The sequence below is a fragment of the Leptinotarsa decemlineata genome, unplaced genomic scaffold (assembly GCF_025532065.1).
Source record: "Leptinotarsa decemlineata unplaced genomic scaffold, Ldec_3_MD MMD2_tig00078346_RagTag_RagTag, whole genome shotgun sequence".
Lineage (NCBI taxonomy): Eukaryota > Metazoa > Arthropoda > Insecta > Coleoptera > Chrysomelidae > Leptinotarsa > Leptinotarsa decemlineata.
In genome coordinates, this window is record NW_027412724.1 from 41,286 (window position 1) to 44,438 (window position 3,153).

Sequence of the window (3,153 nt, forward strand, 5' to 3'; positions counted from 1 at the left end):
TGGTGTATTAATGAATATCCTTCATAATTTTTCCATAAAGTTTAAAAATTTCCATGGATAGAAAAAAAATTCCCTTCATTCAATGTGTAGAGTCTTCCAAGATATCTGAAAGGAAATGTATATGAAACAATACTATACTGAATTTATAGTCAGGAAAGTAGTTGTTTTTGGTGCTCATTCTTCATGTAGGAGTTTTTAATTACCTATGATTATGATGTACCTACTATACATTTAGAGTTTGTTATTTTTCTTACCGGATAATTTCTCAATTGAAATTTAAAAGCACTTTGATTAGGCAAGCGTAGTAAAGGTGTTGTCAATCCTAGGCTTTGGATAATTATTTTTCTTTGAGACGTCTAGCACTAGTGCCACAGAGAAAATAAATATTTTACTTGTCTGTGCTAGTGCTGTGGCTTGCTTTCTCCTCTTCTGCACAACTGTTGGTTTTGGCTGCTGCAACAATATATGACCTATGGTGACTGCCCATCGAGGTTTCATAGTTTTGCCATGTGAAAGTATTGTTGCTGTTAAGGCTTCATTTATATAGTAGTAATCTTTCCTATCGGAAAGGCTTGATTGGCTATGTTAATATGATCTTGTTAATCTTTTAGTTTGATTATCTGTTCGTCCAGTTTTTTTATTCATCTCTTCTGTTTCTTTCATCTTTTTTATCTTTTCCACAATCAGTTAATTGATCTTGCACCAACATTTTTGCCTCCTTTTACTTGGTCACTGTATGTCTGCACTTCCCAAACATCTTTCATCTCACTTCGAACGTCTTTGGCTTCACTTCAAACACCTCTGTTTAAAATCTGTTTTTCCGTTGATCAGCTGTCGCCCCCCATACGAACGACAACTCTCAGAAGATGAGAAACTTGTTCGAGCTAAGGACTAACGAGGTCTTACCTTTTATCGTGTGATTCCTAATCTTTGCCTTCACTTCGAACATCTTTAGCCTCACTTATAACTTAAAATATTTTACCTTCAACTAATTGAACTTTTTTGTTGATTTTTCAAACCGATCGTGCACATTGGTAACAAGTTGTCTAAAGCAAACATACCTCGGCGCCTATGCCATACAAAAAAACTGCCGACGTACGGTAACTATTTAGTTTTTACTAAAGAGTACACCAACTACCAACTAATCTTTCCAAAGATTTTCAAGGAACTAGGTATGAAGGTGGTTTTTAAAACAAGTCATACACTACAGATCCTTTTAGGAAATCCAAAAGACAAAGTTGACAATTCGGAAAAGTCTGGAATTTACGAAGTTAAATGTAAGGATTGCGATGCAAAATATTATGGACAGACAAAAAGATCTATTTAAATAAGATACAAGGAACACTTAGCACACTTAAAATATGGAAGACCTGAAAAATCAGCAGATTTTCCATCATATTTTGCAACAAAACCATTCCATAGACTTTAGTTCATTAAGATTAGTTAGAGAAGTTGACAACAACAGGCATCAAGATGCCTATGAGAATGTAGAAATAAGTAAACATAATAATATTATGAACAACGATGGTGGACCAATAAGTACCTAATAGTATACTATATAGCTTGTTAAAATAATATTTTAATTATTAGATTTACCTGACTATTACATAAGAACACATTGTAAAATTAATTAAAGACAAGTAAATAAGGCAATTTTTTGAAATTAATTTGAGACGCAGGTACTTAGAAGAGTTATCTATGGTATGAATAAGGATAAAATTGTAAGTATATTTAGTTTGATCTTTCTCTTGAAGATGATAATTTGGTGATCGAAACACGTGTGTTAAAATATAACGGTTTGGTGTTGGGAAAAACTCCAGTAACATTCATTTACTACTCCAAAGGTTCTAAACATTGCATCACAAGATCAATATATTACGCATAATGAATAAGGAAGGTGGATTCTAGTGCAAAAAATCGTAGATATGAATCAAATAATAGACAAGATTATTAATCATGTATTGTTTTGTGAGGAAAACTATAAAAATATGAGTGCAACTATAATAAATACTTCTTAAACACAGGTGTTACTATTTTTCTTCGCGATACAATCCGAATTTCTACTTATCAAACACGTGTTATCGTTTTAAAACTATATAGCACTATTATTTATTCTCTTAGAAATTATATATAGGAACATGAAGCGACACTGCGTCTACATGCGATACGGCAATACTTTCATTGGCTTTCTATAAAAGGGAAGTTCCGAGTTCTCTGACCGAAGATTCTTTGCGGTAGCAACTCTACGCCAAGTAATGTTGCCAGACTAAACGAAAACGAATGATCAGAAACGACAAAAATAAGAATTCTTCAATTAACTACTTTTATAATATAATATAGTTTATCAGAAAAAATATATATTCACGAATTTTTCATTAATATGGTTTTGTGTGTCGAATATTGGAATATCTGGAATGTATTAATTAAAAAAAAAATAATGGCGTATACTTTTCGATTTTCCATTTTTTTTTATTTATTTTCGACTTTGAGGCGTGAGGCCCTTTGCAAGAAAATTACTGTAATTATTACCACGGATGCAGATATAGTTACCTACGTGACATCCGGACCCAGGAAGGTTATTGATGAGTGTCTTCATATGAATACAGGAGATATTTCATCGGGCATAGCATTCGAGGAAGTGACAAACCACAGACACGTGTTTCGGGCTTTTGGTCCATCATCAGTATGATGCAGCAATGGGCAACGATGGACGACACATGGTTGTCAAAAGAAGTAGCCATCAGCTAGCTATGTCCGATAAATTATCTCCTGGATTCATATCAAGACATTCAAAAATCTTTATATCTGAATGATTTCCCTGCCCTGATGTCACACAGGTAGCTATAGCTGCCTCCGTGGGAATTTTTAATAGTTTTCTTGTAAACACAAGAAATCACAAATATGCGGCTGGCTTCTGCTGATTGCTCCAAGCATTTGTACGCACGTAAATTCCCGTCAAGCTTGACGCAAAAGACCGCATGCACGACGATGCATGAAAAAAGGCACTGTCTGAAGAAACCGTTACTTTATGAACGCACCCAATCGTACATAGAACTACCTTGTGCTACTAATGGAACATAAGCACAAGTTGACACTGTTTTACGAATGGAAAACGCTCTGATCATATTTTCATTTTGACAGTTTGTTTATTAA